This window comes from Podarcis liolepis, assembly GCF_965112155.1.
Source record: "Podarcis liolepis genome assembly, chromosome: 9".
Taxonomy (NCBI): Eukaryota; Metazoa; Chordata; class Lepidosauria; order Squamata; family Lacertidae; genus Podarcis; species Podarcis liolepis.
Window position 1 is genome coordinate 49,650,123 of NC_139564.1, and position 24,237 is coordinate 49,674,359.

The window sequence follows — 24,237 nt, forward strand, 5'->3', positions numbered from 1 at the left end:
AGTAGATCATCGAGATTTTATTGTTTAAGTTAGCTCTGTTTTTCTGGCTTGCTTCCAAAGCCAAAACTCAGAGTGTGGGTTCAGAGGGAAACATGAAGGGAAGGGCTGAAAAGGCAACCTGCTGCTAATGTGTAATTCGTAACTTGGTTCCGACTTTGACATTGTCCCCTGTGGAATGACAGCAGTTTAAATGGTTATAAAATTCATATCTTTGTTTAGAAGAACAAAGATTTTCTGTCGGTTCTGCAGGTTGATGTGTTTCTCATTCTTGTCATACTCTTAATCAAGGGATACAACTGACATGAATTGTGCTAAATATTACTAGCAGGAAGCTGCAGATAACAAGGCTCTCAATATAAGTTAAAATGACAAACCACTGGCACACCTTTCCACGTTGAAATAAAAACCACCTACCGTGTCTGTGTGTAAAGAAAATCACAGGCGCTAGAGAAAGGGATATTGGGTACACAAAAACATTTTAGAGAGAGCTACCCTTCTGTTTTTCCCTGCACCATTTTGTTTCCAGTGGTGGTATGTGTCACTCAGTTTGTTGCAGTCAAGAAATAGTGTGGAAGTAAGCATAGATCTCCAAACATTTGGTTGCTGTGTACCAGGATCATTGGATGTTTCCACCACATTGTTTGCCTATGTAAGGAACAACAAGGCTGTGGATTACTAAATCTTTCAGGTTACAGAAACTCCATTTGGCTCCGAAAGGCTGCTCCTGTGGTTGACTTTTCTCCCCAGTTGGCCTTAATTATTCAGAAGCACTCTCTGTTTTGAATGTGACCACTCCTGGGATGAAACCATCTGAAGCCCTCTTAAGTCTTTGAGATTTAGAGCTTTATCAAACTGTACTATAACCCTCTGTATTCACCTGTATTAATCAGTGCATGATTATCATGAACAAATCAAGCTATAGCTGTAAACAAGGTTTTGTTCTTTGTTGGTAATTGTGAGTAGATCAGGACTAGATCAGTTGTGAAAAACTGCATTTAATTTGTGCCTTTATTTCCAGAGAGCTGAAGCACTCTGGACATGTACTAACATTAAGATACTTTCCTTACCAGGACATTTGGTCTTATCCAGAATTATGATTATAAACTGCTACTGAGCTAAAAGCAGTGTGCCATTTCCTATCTCACTTACCTGGGATACTGATTCCCAATAGCCACATCCTTTCTGTGACCTCACATAGAAATAAGGATGCTAGACACAAAGGTTGGATGAACTGGACCACATTTATTAATTTTAATACAACATGGAACTGCAATAGGGAACCAGGTGCTGGATGCTAACTACTCATAACAAACTGTGGGTGTGTCAGGGCTTATCCATACTTACTGTTTGCGCCTCTCTTTCCAGGTGCAGTTTCACGCTTAAAAGCTCCATGCCCAAGATTCAACAGTGAAACACAGATCCCCTAGTATTCAGAGGCATCTTAGACACATACGTCTCTATTAAACTTCATGCAGATATCCAAGCTATATACATGGAAGTAATGCCTGTGCAAATGGAGGCAGGGAGGGATAGATGATACTAGGAAAGCTCATTCTGAACCATCCCTGAAGATCCCCAAAGCCAACTGTATCCAGTTTAGAATGGGTTTGGGGCAATAAAACCTATAAGTTCGTCTTCTGAGCCTTTCCATTCTAAAGCATTGAAAAGAATGCAGGCTTGTCCAACAGGTAGATCGTGATCTACCCGTAGATCACTGGACTTCTGCGGTAGATCACTGGTAGATCATTGGCTCCCTCCAAAGAAGCTGAACAACTGTGGCTCCCCTAAAAAAAAGCTCAACATTTTACTTCCTCCCTGAAGAAACTCAACAACTTTGACCTGAACCCCTCAAAAGGGGGTAGATCATTGCCAGTTTTTAACTCTGTGAGTAGATCGCAGTCTCTTGGGAGTTGGCCACCCCTAGAATATGGTAACAGCCATTGCTGCCAAGTAGAAATCTGATATTCCTTGTTTCAAAGCTCCTTGTATGGCTTGGGAAACAAATCAGTTCATTTCTAGCTCAGTAAGCTACCATATAGCCCTTATTTCCAACGCAAAGTATAAATTTTCCTTCAATAGGGACTGCAACTCTCGTCTCTGCAGCTTTCTGCTTCAGACATCTAGTAACTATTCAATGTAACACAGAAAAGTGTTAAGGTTTTTTTGTGTTTTTTAGTACATATAAGTGTCATATGTACTCTTAGCTAACTCACTCTTGGCCCACATTCACTCTTAGCCCAAGGAGCTACATGCCAGTGTGTATCACCAGTGTGGTCACATCCAGCCCCGAAACTGGGAGCTATCCACTCCTAGGGAAAGTTTAAAGGTCTACATGTGGACTCATAGGATCTGTTGTAGTCTCAATTCCTTGTGTAAATTGCATTCATAGGTCCAAGTGGTGAAATTGACCCCAACACAATCCCTATCGCTGAACACTTTTGCTATGTCTACAATTACTTGAAAATTGATGATAAAAGAAATAGGGTAAGAGCCCAAGATGTTATTCTGATAGTGGAAGGCTTGAGCATACCTTCCAGTTCTGTCTGTGATTGGGAACCTGGTGCTGTGAGGGCTCCTGGCCATGTGGAGGACTGGAAGTACATCCAGCCATAAATACTTACAACCCCCCTTCAGATTGCTCAGCCCAGAAAACCAGGGTGTATGGGACAGGACTAGCACATTCAGTCTACAGCTCTTCCGCATGTAGAATTTAAGAATGCTTGAATAGGGATTTAAATTTTACCACCACTTTTGGTGGAAATGACAGAGGAACTGCTGTGAGAGGCAAGCAGATTCTGTACTCCGATCCATCCACTCAAATGCCCCTGGAACAAGTTATATCAAGACTTACCACCAACCTTGGCCTGTAACACCCATTTTTAAAAAGATGTCTAGGAGGGAGCCAGAAAATTATAGTCTCATTTGCCTACCTTTTGTCCTAGGTAATTTGGTAGAAAGTATGTTTGAGGGAAAAGATGATCAAGAAAAATCCTGAAGCTGCAGGTGGATTGGTACATTGATCCAAGAAGTATAAATCTCAGTCCAAACACATTTTGAGCACTAAGTCCATCAGGAAACTATGTAAAAATATTGGCACCTGCTAAAAACATTCCTGTTTAGGCTAGTGTACTCAGATATTTAGAAAGTTGAGGTAATTTTTATCTTCTTTTAGTATTTTAACTTTTTTAAGTTTTACAGTAGGGTCGTAAATCTTTCTTGATTTTATTGTTTTATCTTTTGTTAACCGCTTTGAGGTTTTTACAATCAAGCAGTGTATAAATTTTAATGAAATAAATAAATAATATAAAAGTGTCCTCCCAGAAAACATTCACATCTCTGAAAATGTATTTAGAAAGATCTGTTCCATAGTTGACTTGGGGAAAGGTGGGGGTTGTGAGTGAGGTTGGGAATGGACAAACTTTTCAGCCTGACCCTTACTATCAGGGTGGAAAGAGTTGTCACAGAGTACCTGCATTTGTTCTGTCAGCTCTGCAGCTGTTATTCGGTATATATCTGGTACACTCTTTAGGTAGTAAATTTATAATGTACACAATGGCCATGTTTCCCAAAACATCCTTGCTTTTTACTAGTGTGACTGTGAAATACAATAGCAATGAAAAACTTGTATTCTGTTATTTTAGGGCAGCTAGTTAATCTATTCCACATTCTGACGCATCTTCCTATTGTGCTATGTCTCCCTGAAACAACTGCCTTTATAATTATTATTAATTATGTCATGTAAAGGGTACACTGTGTACTTTGGCTTCTGTTCTCAGCTGTCTGTAATATTTCAGGGCTGAAATCCTCTTTTACTTCTAACTACCAGATTATTATTCCTGAATTTTACTCTTACTGCTCTTCTTGTTTTTAAGGTCTTTTAATGCCCCTGGTTTAGTTTGGTTTTGGCCAGTGACTGAATAATTTGTTCCTCTCTTTCCAAATGTAAATGCATTTTAATTTCTCCCCCCACCCCTCTTGTTTGCTACATATGAGCTATTAGCTGACATGTTTATTTTCTAGAGTCTGGACCAGCTTTTAAAATTTGTTTTGCCTCCTTCAATTTATAAATGTTATAATCAATTATTTAGCTATCATTTCCCATGTGAGTCCTAAGCAGAATAGTTGATAGCCCTCACACAGGCCATTCGAAGAGACAGGCGTCTCTGAAGCAGCTGACACTGGTGAGCCCAGCTAGTTTCCAACCTCTCTTGAGTGCCAGAGTTTTGAGGGCCAGCCAGCAATTGCACATTTCGTTCATCACTCAGCCAATGAAAAGGATGTGTTGTGCAAGTCTCTTCACTCCCCTTTGCTGAGTTTGCATTGTTTTGCCCATTGCATATTCAGCCTCAGGGTAGCATTGAAAGAAAAAGCTGGCCATCAGAGAGAAATACCCTCAAACTACAGCAGTGTAATTGCACTCAATCAGCATCAGCTTAGCATCAATAATTAGGCAGGGGCCCAATAATAAAGCTGGCATCTAGGCTAGCCAGTGAAAACATGAGTACTACTATAGAACTTAGACACAAATGCTTTCAGGCAAAATTAACTTCATATGAAGAAACTACTTCTTTAGCTATTGCACTTGAATATGAGCAGGAGATTCATTGCATTAACATGGTATTTGTGTTAATAATGTTTTCTTCCTCATCCTTATTGAAGTTTCAGCTAAATAATTTTATTATTTTGCTTGTGACATGCTGTCTTTTCGAATCTAATTAAAACTTACTTTTTCGTCCTTAGGTGGAAAGAGAACTCTGCAGAGATGAGCTCTTAATTAATGCACAGGGTCCCTGCGAGTCCCACCTCTCAACAGCAGTGATTGACATCCAAGGATACATAAATTACACTAATTGAGCTTTGCATCTACGCAATCTTTCCACAACCGACTCATCGGAGGAGGTAAGTGAGCAGACCAGCATAAAAAGTTACTTCAGCATGCCTGTGTGCTTTCCCTTTGGGGGAAAATATTTCCAGATTACTGAACATATGTTTCTACAGAAGACAGATTTTCTCTTCACTTTCTCTTCACTTTACTTTTTATTTAAAAATATTAGCATCTTAATACAGCCACTTACTCACCACACATATCACGACTGCCGGCAGCAAAATGTTACAAATCAGTGACATTATACAAATAATCACTTGGCAACACTAGTTGATTTTAAATTGTATTGAATCATTTCTTTATCTAACTAGGTGGGGATAAAAATTAGTCTTAACTACAGATAATTTCTGTCAGAGTTTAGAGGCCATGTCACTTGCCTCAAAGGTCCTGCTGAAATCACCCAAAATGACACAGATTAAATGAGTCTAGATATATATTTAAAAGTACTTTTCTTTCGGGCCCAAAGAGTTATGTTCATAAATTCACTGACATAACTTAGAGTGCTTGCTGGATGTAGATCATCTTTTGCAGCTTGGTGTGTAAGGACACATTTGAAGGAGCATGGTAAGCTTAGCATCCAGCTATATGAGCCCCCCAAAATGGCAGAAATATGGGGTAGTATTGGTGCAATAACAAATTGCTACCTCATTAGACCCTGCAGGGTGTCACTTTCACATACCGGCATATCCCACCTGGATGACTTACAAAACAGATTTATTATCTAGGTGGTATGGAGGTCATATGACATAGATCATTTTGGCCATGTAATAGCTGGTGTTATCATGGCTGTGCAAAGGTGGTAATAGGCCCAGGTCAAGTGGAAAATATAGGTCCCATTTCAAAACACACACACACACACACACACACACACACACACGTTCAATAATCTTTACCAAAGGGTCCCTTTGCCTCTCCCAAGGGAATTCTGAGTAGGCCCCCTCAACACTGTAAGCACATGACAATAGGCCCACCTAGCTCTTGCTCTGTTTTGGCCTGGGTGTTATTTGGTATCTGCCTCATGGTCACAGACAAGAGCAGTACTTATGTGGCCAAAGTCTATTCAAGACTCTCAGGATAATTTACCATACAAAAGACAAATTCTTCAGAGCAAAAGGGAGAAGATGATTTTCGTTCTTGAAATTGCCAGATGAGCAGGCTAAGCAAGATGCCGGAAGTATAGGAAAGAGTGGATATGCTGCAATTGCTAGGCAACTCCCAAGTACTGTCCCCTCACATGCTCATCCAGTTGGAGCCCAAGAGCAGTGTCGTCTTTCCTGGGTAGAAACACTGCCTGCAGTATAGCCCTGAGGTGTGCGGGCTTAATTGGGAATCCAGTATGGTGTGAGATTCTACAGGCAGATGATACGTTTGTAGGAGAAGCTCTGTGGCATGTGGGGCTTCTTGGCACTGAACTATTCCCCATGTGTTTGGCAGTGCCAGATATGTTTCTAGCTCTCTAACATCTTCTTTTTTGGCTAGATAAGTTTGTCTAAATCTGCAAAATATTTAGTCTGTTTCTGATGAATAATTCAAAAAATACCTAAGGATGAATTGCTTGAAATGTCTATAAAGTGTATTTGCATAATATTCTCCCTTTTCGTTTTGGACCAACTGTCCAGTTTTATAGTGCACTTTGATCTTCTTGTTGTAAATGTTGTTTAAAGAATGTTTGGACGGCATTCATTAAATTTAACTAGACATAAGATTAAGACTGTGGTGCAATGCAGTGAGGAGGAAATCATTATACCAGCTGGAACACAGTGGTTTAAAAGATATGATAGAGGGAGCTGGGTTGTATCAAGGCAATACTTGGTAGAAAAGAAAATTTGTAAAAGGAGTTTGGTGAGTGCTGGAAGCAATCAAGAATGAAAATGGATGGAATCCAAAACATGCCTACTTAAAACTTTCTCTGTGGCTTAAGCAACAGCTCCAGCTATAAAGATAATCTGTTTGGTCTGGGAAAATGGCTTTTGTCCAGTTTTGTGCTTTTGTCTAAATAACTTAAGATCATCTTAAAAGCGGTGTTTGCTTTCCTCTGTTTTGACATTTCTTTTCATTCACTAAAAATTTTCCCAGTGCCTTATGTTACATTCTCAGTGATAAGCATGTCTAACTGGTAGAATTTCAGTGCCAGTTTGGCACTTTGAACTTGTGTCCTTATAGCATTCCACTGATGAGATTGTGATTTCCTAGAAGGCTTCTTGTTCTTGATAAATTAAAAAATTGGGGTCTTTTTTTAGAGGTACCAGAAGGGTAGAATTTAAGTGTGATGTGTTCAGTGCAGGGGAGGGGAGGGCAGAATATTTATCCCTTTGAAATCCTATAGAAGACACTAACAATAATTGAATATTGTTAGCTCTAACTCATATATTTGGCTTGCGCTTTCCTGCCTGACTCACACTCTTTCACATTAAAAATAACCATGCACCCCAGATTCTGCAGCCAAGACAGGACTGAATTGTTCAGCTCATATCAGATAATTTTGAGAGTGTGGGTGGGGGAATCATTTTCCTAATCTGGCCTGGGGGGAAGAATGTACGTAGTTTGGAAAATCTGATCTGAAGTGATGCTTGAGAAACCTAGCTCTGATGAAAGACAAGGCAAGCCAGAGCTTAAATGGGAGGGAGAAGGCAAGAAGACTTTGTTCCTACGTAACTTATCTTTCATTAACGTGCAGGGAAACTTGTGTATCACTGTGAATGCATGTGGTATGGAGAGGCTTATTGCTTCACTCCCTGCGCTGAGATAGGAGTGAGTATCTTCAGTACACAACCCTGATATGAGCCTTGGTGGGAGGAGTTCCCATTAGCAGTAATGAAGAATTACGCCACCCCCCTTAACTCACAGCCCCATAGCGACATCACACTACCTTCACAGTGAGATTTGAGCTCCTTTGCCCCTGTAAATTAGTTAAGGAAATGTTGCTGTTTGTTATTTAAGAGAACATTTATTTTGGTTAGTAGGACTCTGGGCTTGATGCTTTTCTGTGCTGGCAGCTTTGAACAAGCACACGAAGGAAGTATTTTAGTTAAGAGAATCTATGCTTTGCCAAATTATTTTTTTTTAAATGCACATCAGGAGAACTGTGGGACCAACACTTGAAGGATACAAATATGATGCTTCCTTCAAGAGAAATCTTTAGGAGTATGAAAAATGCAAGTATACAGATTAACTGAGAATTCATACCATCTGAGTGTTCCTATTTATCAGAGGAAGTTCTGGAAGCTGTCACTGATAAATCTTTGTGCCTGTTTTGCCTCTTAAAGACCAGTTTTGAATAAAAAATTAGGATTCACCAGCTTTCTTTTCACTATGTTAAGCAAACTGACAATTAAAATGAATTACTATGGGCAGTTTACTAATATATCCTGTTTCAGAAACCAAAACACAACACCCTTTACAAAAGAAGATTAAAACCTACAGCTTGGCTTGCCAACTTTCCAGTTGGCCTCTATGGTTGTGCCTTTTTCAGCGGTGTAATCTGCAATGATCAGAAATGGGCTGTGATGAAGCCCCATTTAAGCTCTGGCTTGCCATCTCTTTCATCAGAAGCAGTGGCTGGTTAGAAATCTGACAATCCTATGCATAGCAGACAGAGATGAGACTTCATAAGTTTGCAATATTGGATCTTGGTGAGGCAACAGTGTGTTAAAAGTACACTAGTATCTGTGAAAAGATTAAGGGTATGAGGTTTACCTATATCCAGATCAGAAAGAAGTATCATTGTTTGCTTCTAGTTTGATAAGAAAGATTTTAATGTCCAGAGGCTGAAAAAGCCAGCTATTTGTTTTGTTGGCTATATATCAAGCAAGATCTAAATGATTTCCCAGTGCATATGCCCTCGTTTAGGGAATCTGTGGTTATACAGAAATTGGTACTATTCTCAGGTGGAGAGTTGGAATTGTAACATTGTGCCAAATTCCCATAAGCTGGCACTGCAGCACATGCATTCTCAAAACTCCCGTGGCAGCATATAATTGTTTAGCATTTATGCAGCCATTAATATGACAATAGTTGTGAGCCTTCTCAGCATAAATGTAATCCTCCAAATGTCAAATCAATGCAGTGCTATCTCACTTGACTCAGTGATAAACTACATAGAATGCTGGGAATTATAATATTTTGGAGGTGACGAGGTTCTACCCAGTTAGTGCTCTCTTCTAGTGTGTCCATGTTTTGACCGTCTACTCTCTAAAGGGCTGTTGACAACCTCACACTATTTTACTCTGAATTAATTAGTCTGACATTATCATTACCTTTTGCTCTGTCTTCATACTCACTAATGAATTTGGGCACTTTCTCAGACCATTTAATGCAGGTAAATTAACACCATAAGTCAATGTGTTCAAAAAAATGCACATGAACATACTTCTGTGCATAGGGAACGGTGCTTAGAGGGTTCATTTTAAAAAGAAATTAGTTATATTTCACCCTCTCCAAAAAGGAATTCATCCTTTTTCAGTTCAATTTATAGATGAATTCATAATTCATTCACAAGATCCTCAGAATTTTTTCAGCCTTCAGAATTTTACAAGCTGCTCTGCTAAATTATATAATATACATTAAAAGGATAAGAAAACATTTTCTTATTTTTCCTAACAATTATGATTTTTAGAATTAAACTGTAGCATCACTTTTCTTTTTTTCTTTTTTAAAAAATGATATCTTTTGCTTTTCGAACAGTTTCAACACAACACTACAAACAAACAAAAGGAAAAAAAGAACAATACAAATACAATACAAAAACACTACATACAAAACAAAGCAAAAACAAACAAAAACAATTTAGAAACACCTCAAACATTTTCAATATCTTATCTTTCATTCACTTATTTCCAACGACCTCCTCACACCTCCCTTTTTGTATTCCACTTCTATTAATTGTTTCAGCAATTCCTTTCCATCTTCCTCTGTTTTCTATCCTATAATTATCTTAACACATTCTTGCCTTATTTTTTCCTTTAATTTTCTATTAATCTATTTATACTTAATTCCTTATAACATTTCTACTAAAGCCATATAACTTCATTCCAACATTCTTCTAACATTCATTAATTTTACAATATTTCTATAAATAGTCTTTAAACTTTTTCCAGTCTTCTTCCCCCAACTCTTCTCCCTGGTCTCGGATCTTGCCAATCATTTCCGCCAATTCCATATAGTCCATCAACTTCATCTGCCATTATCCAACACTTCAGTGCTTTCAAGAAGCAACCATTCTCTCAGCCAGCAAAAAGCAGATGGTTCACAACAAAGTTTAAGGGTCTGGCAGGGCAAGTCCACCTCCTTCTTTGGCATCCATCAATATCTTAAATTTTACTCAAGGCTTCCTGCCCTGCCAAACAAATCTAGAGACGTCCCTCTGCCACCTCCTGAAACAATCCATCCCATCCAAAGCTTGCAATGTTTGAAACAAAAGCAACATCCCCGACAACACAGCAACCCTCATCCCCACCACAGCAACTCGGCCCAACAACAACAACTTCAGATTTGTCCATATTTCCAAATCCCCCTTCTCTTCAATCCAACGTCCTTCACAGTTATCCTTGAATAAATTCACATTTCTGGCGGTCATACTAACCCCCAAATACCTCGGTAGCATCACTTTTCAGATAGGTAAAAATGTAAACACAAGAGCCACAATGAAACAGAAAGTTTCGTACAGCAAATGGTAAATGGAGCCAGAGCAAAACTGAGTGAGGCTATACAGGCAAAAGGAGGCAGAGTTTTGAATGTGACTCTTACTTTTGTACAGTAGGCTATTACTCCAGCCACACAAGTGTCAGATGCTTCTATAGGGTGGGGTATAAATAATAAATTTATTATTATTATTATTATTATTATTATTATTATTATTATTATTATTATTTATTACTATAGACACCAGTACATCTCTCTGCCCTGTATCCAGGCAAGCAAGATGCATTATCACAGTTAACTGACACACTGCAGCCAAGCAAAGTATTTGAGGGTGCAAAGCAGGACGAGTGAGAGAGATAAACTGGGAGAAGTGAGTGTGGCCTGAGGAGATTCCAGAGGGCAGGATGCACAGTCATGGAGGGTGGCATTCAGCCCCCAGGTCTGAGGTTCCCCATCCCTCACATAGATAATCACAATTAGTTCTGCAAGATTGTCACTGGAGGGCAAGAAAGTCATTCTACAATGTCATAGCAGCCAGGTAAACGTCGCTTCACACATATTTCTATCTCCAGCTGCATTGTACCTGAAGCATCAAACAAAGTAGAATCAGATGTATAGCCTGTGAAGAAGACTGCAAAGTTTGGCATCTGTTATGGCTAGGCAGAGGGAACATTTTCACCGATGACAGATTTGTTCTGACCTAATCTGTCAAAATCACTGTGCCTGTGTCATTATTCACAGCTGGTGGACAGTTTGTTTTTTGAATATTTTACGTTCCTTACCAGCATTCTAGTGATTGCAACTAGAAACTATCACGTTTTGGTACACAGCATCCCCTTTTGTCATAGACCATTTGATCAAAACCCTGCAGTTTGGTCTTGCAGACCAACATGGCCTACATATTGATATTCAATGTTCACCTGCATCTATACAAGCTTTATATAGGTATAACATATTTGAAGTTGGAAGAATAAGATGTTGCTCTATGCCTGCTGTTTATGTTTTGTGTATGTATGTATTTCTAAAAAAGCAAGGATATTTTCAGCTAAAGAAAGAAAATTCATATTATTTCTACTCTAAAACCTATTTTCATTAACTAACATATAACACAGAAGCTATTTGAATATTTGCAACACCAAATGGTTATCACTCATTTGTGTTCTATTAATTTTTTGTTTGAGTTTATTTCTGTATTATTTTGTCATACTCTGAAATGATCCAGTTTTGTTTTTGCATTTCCTGAGAACCTTTATTTTTACCCCTATGAAATGACAATTACCTAGTCTGTGAGATTCATTAGACTCTGTGTCTTGTGGAATTATTTATTAGTAGGAAAATTAAGCATATGCTCATTATGTTGGCAGCTAGTTTAGCTTTAAACTCAGATGTTGTTGCCTGTAGTTAAAGCATATTTTGCATTAATTCATAAATAATATTTTGTAGTTGAGCTACAAAAAACATCTGTCCATCTAGGTAGATAATTCATATTCTTTCAAAATAAGCAACTAAAGTATTTACACTAATAGCAATGCAAGCATTTTATGAAACTGGAGAGCTGGGCCGACAGTGAGATATGACAACCTGAATGTGCCAATTAGATCAGAAATTTCATAAAGAGTGCATAGAGAGCCAACCTGAGCCACAACTTTCCAGATTTCAGTTTTGAATTTAGTTTTAAATGCCAGGGCTGAATCCTTGCCCATGTGAAGCAATAACAACAGAGTGTCAGTGAATACCGTATTTTTCGCTCTATAAGACACACCAGACCACAAGACGCACCTAGTTTTTGGAGGAGGAAAACAAGAAAAAAAATATTCTGAATCTCAGAAGCCAGAATAACAAGAGGGATCGCTGTGCAGTGAAAGCAGAGATCCCTCTTGCTGTTCTGACTTCTGGGATAGCTGTGCAGCCTGCATTCACTCCATAAGACGCACACACATTTCCCCTTACTTTTTAGGAGGGAAAAAGTGAGTCTTATAGAGCAAAAAATACGGTATATTCAGACAGTATTTTATTCACTGCTAGTTAAGCCTGGCTCTGGTCCATGGGGTCACGAAGAGTCGGACACGACTAAACGACTAAACAACAACAACAGCAAGTTAAGACATTGTACCCCAGTACACCTAGGATTGTGGGACCATGTTCTGTTTTCTTGGTTTATCCAGGCTTTGCTTTTGGAGCTTGGGTGACCAAGGGATCTGTTCCTTCAGCAGTGAAACAGCTCGGGCTGACAGCTGGCGATTATAGCCCTTCCTGGCTCTCTGCCAGGTCTTGATCTGGGCAGATACTTACATTTAATTCCTCCTCCTCCCACGTAGCCTCTCATGTACACTTTGTCAGTGGCCATGAAGCTTCTGCCTGCCTCACAGTCTCCTCTGCTCCTGTGATCCTGAAGGGGACAAATGGGAGTCCAAGGAACCTAGGTAATTCAGAATTGCCTGGAATGGTACCTTTCAGCCATCGGGGGTGTTAATCCTGTGAGCCCCTCCATCATAGGCTCATGTTGTATATACAGTGGTACCTCGGGTTAAGTACTTAATTCATTCTGGAGGTCCGTTCTTAACCTGAAACTGTTCTTAACCTGAAGCACCACTTTAGCTAATGAGGCCTCCTGCTGCCGCTGCGCTGCTGCTGCATGATTTCTGTTCTCACCCTGAAGCAAAGTTCTTAACCTGAGGTACTATTTCTGGGTTAGTGGACTCTGTAACCTGAAGCGTATGTAACCTGAAGTGTATGTAACCCGAGGTACCACTGTATGTGTAAATAAATCATATGTCACAGGGACACCATAGTCTCTGCTGTCCCTCACTGAACCCCAGGTAAGCTCCCAGAACCCCTGGAATATTGCACTGCTCAGAGATTGGGGTGGTGTGCAACAATATATAGTGAACTATAAGAACACTTTTACTTTCATAATTATTTTTCTGATATTAAAAAATTGTCCAATAGACCTTTTCTATGTTCAACTTTGGTGAAATTTTGTTCCTTCACTGTAATTTTTTAGGGTGCTCTCATTCATCATATGAATTGACTTTCTGTGACCAAAGTTGTTCTGTGTGAGAACAACTGTGTATATCACAAAACAGATGGATCACTATAGTGATGCCTGGTATGTCAGCCTAAGGCTGTAACTGACCCTTGTTATTTCTGAGAAAGCAAAAGGGAAATCTCTGCCTGAATTGGCCTGGTGCAAAAAGGAGATACAGCACATGTCAGACCAGACCCTAAGTGGAATTCACCACACCTACTGCAATGTCTCATAAAGAGGCAGAGCATAGTTCTGCAAACAGTGAATCACTTCACAGACATGTTGTGATTCGCTTAAGCACCAGAGCATGGTGCCAGCCAATGCTTATAAGATCAAGAAAAGAATTATATAAGGATGTATGAAAAGCTTCGAAGAATTGAAACCCTGTTTTTAAAAAGAAAGGAAAAGAAAAGCTGCCTTTGAAATGACTTCAGATGTTTTGCCTCATTAGGACTTTTCAAATTTCCATAGTATACACTTGCCTTGCAACATTGGAAACAATCCTGACATCACATCACACGACTTCCATCACTTATCCTTTCATTCAAATCTAGTATTCCATCCCTCTGAATGATGTAACCTGCCTTCTGCTTTCTAGCACTTCAACCTCCTTCCAGGGTCACTGAAGTTGGGGGTGGGGAGAACAGAACATCCCCCAGAGCCTCCACTCCAATTTCCCACCTAAATAAGGACCACAATGTTATTATCCACAAGACACCTGCTGTGTCAAAGAAATAATTTTGAGGCCTGCAAAAAAGTGATGGCAGATAGATCAGCAAAGTCAGGAGGAAGAGACACTGTGAAAGTCCAGTTTGAAACCAGTACTGGTTGAAAGGGCCATCACCTTTCCGCCATCTAAAAGATTTCAGGTTTTTCCCCATGAATACCCTAGCAGCATATGGAGTTCTTATTACAGAGCTGTCAATAAAGGCAAAATAGTGAGTAAAAAAATCGAATGAAATAACCTGCAAATAGATTTAAAAAATGGGGAAATTAAGTTATGGTGTCAAAATCCTGTCAGCCAGTGGGGTTGGGGGTTCAGTCTTTCTCTGGCATTACAGGTTTCAGCTAACTTTAAAATGCCTAAAAGTCCATAAAAATGCAAGCTATAGGGGAACCATATATAAAGTTGTGGTTCCTTTTTTTTTACAGCTATTAACACACACACAGCTTTATTGCGGTCCATAGACCCAAAATACACAGTACAATAATAGGCTATATTAACAGTTATTAAGATGTAAGTTTGGCCTTGCTAGCCAACAGGGGAGCTTTTAGTCTGTGCCTACTGATTTCTGATTTTTACTGCCTCTGAGAAGAATTTTGCTATAGCCAATGTAATAGTATCAATCTTATCCTCAATGAGAACCTTGACATGAAAAGTATCAGCAATTCCAGGTTATTCTGTTAATATTGGATTGATTAGATGCTGTCCAACCTGATTATATGGACAACAGTGTAATAAAATTTGTTTCATACATTCAACATCGTGGGAACATGGGCATAGCCTATCTTGGTATGGGACACCAGCCAATCTTCCCCTCAGCACTTCAGATGGTAAAACATTTAATCTGCTTTTAAAAAACAGATGACAATAGGTAGATATGGTCAAATTCTTAAGGTAGGGAGATAACAGAAACCTTTTAGGTAATGGATTCCTGACACAGATGGGCCACAGGTCACATGTGAGCAAGATCATAATCACTAAAGGCAGTATCCCATAACATCTGTTTCACAGTTTTGAGGGCAGTATCATACCCCAGGTGAGAAAGAAAAGATGGTGAAAGACCTATTGAGGAGGCCTTACACACCATGGTTTTTGACCAGGATCTGTTGTACTCCTCATTTATCCAATGAAGGGCTATTATCTAACTGTTGGCAACACACTGAATTTTAAACTTCAGGTGAAATCCCTATTGCAAAACATATATATGTAAGATCGACCACACATAAAAGACCCATGCTTTCAGATTGTTGTTGTTGCTTAGTTGTTTAGTCGTGTCCGACTCTTCGTGACCCCATGGACCAGAGCACGCCAGGCACTCCTGTCTTCCACTGCCTCCCACAGCTTGGTCAAACTCATGCTGGTAGCTTCGAGAACACTGTCCAACCATCTTGTCCTCTGTTCTCCCATTCTCCTTGTGCCCTCCATCTTTCCCAACATCAGGGTCTTTTCCAGGGAGTCTTCTCTTCTCATGAGGTGGCCAAAGTATTGGACCCTCAGCTTCACGATCTGTCCTTCCAGTGAGCACTCAGGGCTGATTTCCTTCAGAATGGGTAGGCTTGATCTTCTTGCAGTCCATGGGACTCTCAAGAGTCTCCTCCAGCACCATAATTCAAAAGCATCAATTCTTCGGCGATCAGCCTTCTTTATGGTCCAGCTCTCACTTCCATACATCACTACTGGAAAAACCATAGCTTTAACTATACAGACCTTTGTTGGCAAGTTGATGTCTCTGCTTTTTAAGATGCTGTCTAGGTTTGTCATTGCTTTTCTCCCAAGAAGCAGGCGTCCTTTAATTTCATGGCTGCTGTCACCATCTGCAGTGACCATGGAGCCCAGATTACCTCACTTCAACTCAAACAATGCTTCCCAATGGTGGCTGTTCAAATGAGGGAATTTTGAGTAGTGTTTTGATTTGTACTGTAAAACTAAACCACAGCTCATGTGTACTTCAGGGTAGTTACTGAGTAACACTCATTAATTTCAGAGGAATTTTGAAGACTGCTTGAAGTACATGATGTGCAGATTATAGGCCAGGAAGCAGCTTGGGTTTTTTTCACACAAGTGAACAACATGTGTACCCAAAGGAAGAATAGGCTGTAAAGGTAAAATATGTCCAGTCATATAACAATCTATTATGGTAACTGTCCAATTGCTTGTCATGTTAATAAGGGGGTTGCTTTAATTAAGCAATAAGACATGACAGGTGTGAATTACAATCTAATCATTTTTATTCAGGGTATTGTTAGGCAAGAGGCCAAAGGCCAAGTGCCATTCAGTGTGGGTGGCATAAATTATTACTCGGTAATCTAAATGCAATATTGCAATTATGAAAAATGTTTTTTTTAATCTTTTTCAAATAAGAATGTAAAGAAATATTTATATAGGTTATATTTTTCACTGAAACTATGTGGTTCATTGTTCACCCATACACCTCTTTGAAGGCCTCTCATTTGTAAAGCCCTTAAAATTCATCTCAGGTCACAAAGAAAGTAACTTGTTTTAAAAACCTGCATTTTAAAAATCTCTCTTTCTAGCAGCATCAAAGGGGATGTCAATGGGGAAAGAACTGAACAGCAGGAAAGAGAATGTTCCAACTGGTTTTATCTGCTACAGAGCCCTGAAGACAGTAAAACTTCAAATGGAGGCAATCATTTTGAAAAAAGTTTTGCGTTGATATAGTTTTGTCTCCTTCTGCTCAGATAGGACTGACTTACGCCAAAGCAGCTTCTCTCCCCCCCCCCCACCCCACCTGTCATGTATGGTGCACACCAACCTTTTTTCATTTACGCGCAATCATTTAGGATATCTAGACATTTTACCTTTTTTGTTATGAACTAACCTATTACCACATTTCCTGCTTGGATCCCACTTTGATTTCATTCTTCATCTCAAGGTCACTCTTTGGAGGGTGGGCTGGTATCACCATCTGGCATCTACAATTCTGTGAAGGAGTCTGCTCCTTTGTGGGGTTCTCACTTGTTGACCGATATGCTCTCTTTGACATGCAGAGTGACACCACTTACCACACACACTTCCCTGTCATTCCTAGTTTTAGAGATAACAGTGTCACACTAGGTCCCTCCATTCAAGGTTTCATTATGCCCACTATATTTATGCTCTGCTTTGAAACCAAGCTCTACAGTACCATTACCTTGGCTTGGAAACTTTAAGTGTCAGCATATATATACCTATACAGTGTCTCCCTCCAGAGGTCTCTGGCATGTGGATTGTACGCTATGGCACTTGGGCTACTTTGAATTGTTATCATATGCCCCTGTACTTTCTTTATTCTACTCCTCTTCCATTTAGGCAAACAAAAACATTTTCACAATATATCCTAGCATTATATATCCAAAACTGGACCCTCCTCAGCTCCTGTTGGCTTTTCTCCACCAATAAGCCTAAAAGCTGCTCTGCTGCTTTTTTGTTTTATCTCAACAGCTTGGTTTCATTCTGGTTCAAGTGCAGCCTGCTTTTTTTGCACAGGCCTGTCTTGTTGCAAAACATTCCCTAGTACCAGTAAATCCAAATAACTCTTCCTGACACCACTGTCTGATCCATTCATGTCAGGCTGGTTCTGTACAGGCAAAGCTACATTGAACATCCTGGCTTTCAACCTCTTATTTAGCAACCCAAATCTTTCTTCCAGGACAGGGCAGGGCATCATAACCACTGACTTACTCATGACCACTTACTCCTCCCCAGCTCTGTCTGTCAGGTTTTCTAGATGTCACATGATATCTGTAGCTTTCATACAAGGCAGGCAAGTCATGATGCAGTCAGTATGCATTTCACAAATTCACCTATCCCCAAATAACAGCTGCTCATCCCAAAAATAATTGGTTCCTTCTAAAGGATTATTTCCTTCTTCTTCTGTGTGTTACCATCCTTCCCCCAAGACAAACTACAAGAGCAGAGGAGATGCCACCTTTGCAGTGGAAATCTGCTACTACATCCCTGAAGGTTCCATCCACCAATCTACCTGCCTCTCTCAGCTTCACCAAGTCAGTTACCTTAGCCTCAAGGAAAGAAATTGTGTTCTGTGAAGAGCATACAGCTAGTGTTCAGCAGGCAGGTAGCTGTACATGTGACACTCTGTACAACATACTGGCCATCCTCCACACCCCTGCTGGATTTCTACCTGCATCCCTGTTATTGTTGGTTGTTGATAATTTACTTTGAAGTTTGGGATATGTTAGGTCAGAAGCAAGGAGGGCATAATCTGGCCTGGCCTCTCGTTGCTTCCCAATTTGCCCTGCTACCTAACTCTGTTCTTACCTTGTTGCTTCATTATTGAGGCCAATAATGCTGGGATTCCACTCTTGGTCATAGAGTTTGTATGATGACCAGGAAAACACCCCATTAAATCAAGTTATGGAACACAATGGGTAATAAAGTGTGTGTAGTATATGCTTTCATTCCGAAATAGGAATGCGTTTAAGATTTGATTTGCAGTGACCTATCTTCTCACAAAAGAAGAAAGGAAAGGATTTGGATATGGAATCTAAAAATAGTCACATGTTAATTTAATAACTAGGCAGGTTTTATTCCGTCTGCCAAGAAGAATTTGAAAACCATTTCCTGCTGCCACTCACACTATGGAAATGTAAGACTTCTTCAGTGATGAAATCAAAGAGTCAATGATAAAGTCAGATGTTACAATTTATTTCCTAAGATTCATATCAGTTACCTTGTGCGGTGAGTTGTAAGAGGTTATTTAAAACGGTCTATGCAGAAGAATTGGATGTTTGTCTATTTTGCTTTGTTATTAATGCCACACATAGAAGGGAACCAATAATATTTTTCCTGGCTGCATATCAACAACACCACAATTTTGGCAGGCCACCTGAGCTACCTTATACCCCAAACACATAAACTAGGTGTTCTGAATTCATATATTCTTTCCTGTCAGCTTGCTGGGGGTCATATACCACCTACATAGCATTTTCAGAAAATTTTCTTTTAATATATAGCAGGCCATACATTTCTTATCTTTTTGCCACAATCTTTCCCAATCTTCCATCTGGTTTGAATACCCAAAGTCATTTGCCCATTTAACCATCACATCTTTAATATCTTCATCCTTTAGTTCCCAATCCAACAATAATCTATAAGTTTTTGATAATTTTTATTTTATTTTATATTCATTTTCCCCCCCAATGTCAACATCTCTTTTTCAAACCCAATTTTTCTGTCTAGTTTAAACACATCATTCAGTTGATGATATTGTAGTACCCAATCCATACACAATGTCTTATCTCTTCAAATTTTTAAAAATTAAGCTGATTATGATCTTCAAACAGGATTTCTTTATAAGCTGCCCAATTTGATTCTATTTCTTTTCTTTATCAAGAAGGCCTCTAGCGGTGACAACCACCAAGGTGTCTTTGGTTCCAGCAAATTTCTATATCTGCCCCATACTGTGTATCAAGATTTCCAAATTATATGATTTAGGAACCCCATATGTACTTTCACTTTATTGTAACCCAAATACGTGTGCCTTTCTTAATGTGTTATCCCATCCTTCTATAGCCAATATATCCGTATTTTTCAGGGTCATCCATTCTTTTAACCAACACAAACATGATGCCTCGTAATAAAGCTTTAGGTCTGGCAAAGCGAAGCCCCCTCTTTCCTTTATATCGGTTAAAAGTTTATATCTAATTTGGGGTTTATTACCTTGCCAGATAAATTTAGATAGCTCCTTCTGCCCATGTTTAAAGCATCCTGTCCCCCCTATAATTGGGATCATTTAAAACAGGAATAACATTTTGGGTAACACGTTCATTTTTATAGTAGAGATTATTCCCCATAATGACAAATTTAATCTGTTGTCCATGTCTTTCTTAATTTCTTTCCATATCCTCTCAAAATTATCCTTAAATAAATTAATATTTTTTGCCGTGATCCAAATTCTTGACTGATGTTAAGTCAGTTCCCTGTTTTGGCATTAGCGTAATAAATGCATTTATTGCATATATAATCTTTCCTGTCATAGTGGCATGCTTTTGAATTAAGATTGGCTTCATTACATGATTACCAGGGTTTGAAGGAGAAAAGTGTATTATTTCACTAAGAATCAGCATGAGGCACAACATATAGTTCATTTTTTTTTTAACAGTGACTCATCAGAGGGCAAGTCTGATGCCAGCAGCTGCTATCATTCCACCTCCAATAGTGTATAGCAAAGTGTTTTTTAAAAAGGGGCTATGGAGGCATGGGACTTGGCATCCTCTGCATCATTCAACGTTCAGCCAGATTGGAAGATACAGGAATGGACATTTTTTCCTGTTTTCACCACACCTATATCAGGCTGGTTTAACTGAGGGGCCCAAGAGTTAGGCCCTTTGGGAAATGCATAGATCCAACAAGTCAAAATCCACCAGCATCACACCAAATACCCCATGTTGAGGTTTTTAGCTGGCAGTGGCTAGCAGGAGGACACTGGTAATTTGGGTGGAGCTAGAGCCTCTGCCACAAAGGAGCCACCCTTTGTGCTGATGGATGCTGGTCGAGATGCAATTGAGCACCATTGTTAGGATTGTTCTATAAATTACATGCATCTGGCTGTTACTTAAGCTGGGTCTGCATACAACACACACTCTGAAGGTCAGTGCAAATCCTTTTATGCTTTCAGTCTGCAAGATCTGCATTGTAATGACTATACACAGCCACACAATCCTTGTATCGCCCAAACTGTTTCAGCTTCTTGTAAGTGTTGTTGCAATGTAAGCACACAGGGTGGAATGGCACATTATCATTTTCCCATGCGGTGCAGCTGCTGGGGTTTCAGTCTGAAGCAGAAGACTAGCATGATCATAAAAAGCCATCTTAACTCCTCTCTCTCACAATATTGTTTCTGCTGGAAATCTAGGGATGCTGAATTAATTTGATCCTTCGGAATTCTGTTATGACTGACTGATCTACACCTCCTGGATTAATGTGCAGATTAGGACTTAGTATCCACTGGCTTTTGCACTTGCTGAATGTTCCCACACTGTTCTCAGCACAAAATGTGCTTGGAAATGTATATTTTGAGTTTAAAATATGAATTTCTACATTTATGTTATATATATTTAAATCAGAGCCATAGCTATATGGGGGGTGCTAGCCAAGTTTTTGCCCTGGGTGAAGCCTCCAGAGGAGAGTCATTGAGGCTCCCAGCCTGTGTGTGTGCCAAATTGGGTCTTTTACCTAGGAGAAATAAAGCATAATTTTGCCGCTGTTTAAATGCATTTTAAGGTAGAAACAGATTTATGAGTGATCAGATGTAAAGATGATATGAAATAGACTGATTTTTCCGTCCATTAAAAATCCTATCTCTGTTATTACTCTGCTAGGGAAAAGATACAGACATTGCTTTACCAAATGAAAGAAGTGCTTATATGTAGCTCTGCCCTGAAAAGAGGAAATTTCTCCTTTTATGTATATGGTTGTGCTGCATAGTTAAAGAAATGTGAAGCAGTACTTTTAGGAATTTGTAAGAGTAACACTAAATGGAAAAGGATTTTTAAATTCTAGGCAGTGGAAGGAAGGGGTGAAATCAGACATGCACCTTTAATTCTTTAACTGCTGACTCCAGCCACCCAGCAGTACATTTTATCTACAGTATGAATAAGGATCACATTAGGTAGACATATAATTATTGCTAGAAATTGTCACATGTATGCATGAATGAGAGTACTGGTAATATTCTAGCATCAGCAATTAAAACAACGTAAAAAGCTCAGCACTTGTAGTACATCACCCACTATTCTCACACTGCCACCTCTGTCACCCAATTCCTGTACCCCTGACTAATTCATGGTGGTCAAATTCTGATCTGAACAAGTGGCACCATCTGTCACAGTTACTATAATTTAGCTATCTAGACAAAAGTCTTTTTAAGTGGTTCATCCCATCGACGGGTAAAAAAGGAACACTCTGTCTTTGTGTTCAACATGATTGCTGGCTTTTCTAACCTTGCAACCAAAGTGCATTGTAGTAGAAACACTGCTTTGGCACAGTGTCAGAGCTCATACAGCCAACCTGCTTTTGCAGAAACATGACAGCAAAGAAAACCATAGTACAACTTATACATCCCTGCCCTTTCAAGGTTTTGGGTCAAAATTTCATATTTAAATGTAATAGCAATGCATAATCAAATAGTTATTATTCAGACTGCTTTACTTGACAGTCAAACATTGACAGCTGTATGGTGAATCTGCTTTCATCGCTTGGGGACAGTCCACATGGGTAAAAGCCGCTGAGCTGATTGAAGCCACAGAAATAGTGATTATTGCCGTGGTTATAGAGCAGTTAACAACACAGATTGTATGGAGAGCCTCTTGCAACACAATCCTATCAATGAGCGCTTAGAAATAATTCCATTGAGTTGAAGTAAGTGTGTGTAGGTTTGCACACTTAACCATTTAATGTTTGTGGTATCTGCAGTTTGACAATACAGATGGCAACAATCTACGTCGTTCTTGGAAGCTACTGGGGATAGAACTAGGAATAAATCCTCAATTCTGTGTGCAGCGTCCTCCTTTTTTCAGCCCCCAGAGCTAATGTTTGGAGTGGGCAGTGAAGAACTCATTGATTGGATCATTGGTTGACAACTGGCCCCTCCTAGAAATGAAGGGCTATAAAGAATATCCAGTTTGGACTGGGACTTTTCCTGAGAAACAATGCTTTTCATGACTGGTTATTTTGGTGTGATTTTTGCCTCTTAACCCTTGACTTGTCTCTCAGCTCTGACTTCCTGGCACAAATTTTAGTTCCCTTCTGGCAATTCAGCTCTGACAATAGTAGACCACTGTAGATGTTAAGTCACCGGTGCCAATCATGTGCCATATGGAAAATATTATTCTTTACATCCATTCTGAAATTTATTCCATTTCAGTTAGCTATAGAATATTTCATATTATTTGATCTTCAGCTTCTTTATTAGTTGCCTAGTTGGTAATGGTGAGTTGGTGAACTGAAATTGAATAGAATAGTGGGGAAACCCTCCAGTATTAGAGTGCTTTCTGCATTGAACATACATAGGAATCAAACATAAAACTGCTAGATATGTGACATCAGAAGGACAAGTGCAAGAATAAGATTCATATTTTAATAAACCTATTGGTACTTTATTCACTGAACATTTTTATTACATTGATCCTGACCATTCTGATTTTACAAAAGGAAAGTTCATATTGTCAATGCCTTAATGCACTGATGCAGTCATATACACAGAATACATGATCACAGAGAAACCCTACTGTGAATGCATCCTTTGTCAACACTCTTATTTTTTTACACATTGTCATTCATGGTTACATTGAGGACTTTGATGGTCTGAAGTGGCACAAAGACATGTGCCTTTAGATGTTTGTTCTGGCCCCTAGAGCTGTTTTCAGAACAAGAAGGAGAAATTGTAGGGAAAGGCCCCAAGAGCACTAGCAACAGAGTGGTTAGTTTAGCTTTTCGGTGAGTTAAGAAATATAATATTCAGTTATATGAACCAGTGTTCTAGAGGTACATTTAATTTCAATGTCTAGTTCTCTCAAACACATTATTTGTTGTTTTCCAATCAATTGATTTGTTTTCCAATCAATGCAGTGGATCTTGCTAGAACATGTAGGCTTCTTTCCTAGCCATTTTTGGGGATCCAGCCTCTTCTTTCCTTGTAAACAAGTTAATGGAGAGATCATTGTCTCCATTACATGCACAGGGGGGAAGAAGTGGCTGCACCCCAGAAATGAAGACGGTCACAGAAATTGTCTAGAGATTTGCTGTACAATGTCTTCAGTATTCCAATGACTTCCAGCTCAGTTTTTAAAATTTGTATTAGGTATCGTTGCAGATCCAGGATTAGTACCTGGGGACTGTTACAGATTGTATGAGACTTAACAAACAAGTAGAATTCAGAAGTGGAACTACTGGGATCAATCATATAGAGGCTGTAGTTATACTGCACTTAAAGATGGCATG

The 24,237-nt window shown here is 39.3% G+C and overlaps 1 protein-coding gene across 26 annotated transcripts in view; it reads left to right on the forward strand.

The window, feature by feature from the left end:
- Positions 1 to 24,237, forward strand: part of TENM3 (teneurin transmembrane protein 3) — a 1,268,022-nt gene that overhangs the window by 637,052 nt on the left and 606,733 nt on the right. For all 26 annotated transcript variants that reach the window (XM_083459440.1, XM_083459473.1, XM_083459433.1 and 23 more), the window contains exon 5: positions 4,741 to 4,899. The gene's annotated coding sequence lies outside the window, so the exon portion shown is untranslated. The remainder of the gene's footprint in view (positions 1 to 4,740; positions 4,900 to 24,237) is intronic.